Raw genomic sequence first — 686 nt, forward strand, 5'->3', positions numbered from 1 at the left:
CAGCCCAAGGCTGACTCCCTGGAACCTAGGGAAAGGGGAAGGTGAGTCTCCTCCCAGACCCAGGGTCCCCTCCTCACCACAGCAAGGCCAGGTGAGCCCAGACCCTGAAGCCCTGAGTGCCGATGTCAGCTCTGCGGCTACCATTCTGGGGTTGCAGTCCTCTCTGGGCCTTAGTTTTCCCAGGTGTCAGGTCCCCAAATCTCCAGGCCTGGATGACACCTGAGAGTGTCATCCCTCACTCTGATCCAGGTGCACATCTCTGTCCCCCATCCCTCTGGGTCATCAAGGCACTGGCAGCTCAGCCCTGAGAAAGCCCTTCACCATTTACGAAGCCAGACAGGGTTCCCTGGCCAGGCCCCCGGCACAGGGGAGAAGACCCAGCCCCACTCCCAGAGGAGCTCACACACCGGTGCTGGGGGAACAGGCTGCAACACTTATTAAACACCTATTGTTTGCCTAGCCCGACATTAGGACCCCCGAGACCACCGTTTCTGATGTTCTCCATGTGCAGGGGGATCCTGGGGTGTCCTTGCCCTGGGCGACCAGCAAGGGAAGGCAGGGAGGAGAGTGGCTGCATAGCCCCCTATCCTTTGCATCTCCAAGTCCCCAGTGGGCAGCCCTGAACCTGAAACTCCACACAGGAAACAAGCTCCAAAGAGATGGGGTCCTCCTGCAGTGACTCTGTC

Source organism: Bison bison, unplaced genomic scaffold, assembly GCF_000754665.1.
Source record: "Bison bison bison isolate TAMUID 2011002044 unplaced genomic scaffold, Bison_UMD1.0 scf7180017864039, whole genome shotgun sequence".
NCBI lineage: Eukaryota > Metazoa > Chordata > Mammalia > Artiodactyla > Bovidae > Bison > Bison bison.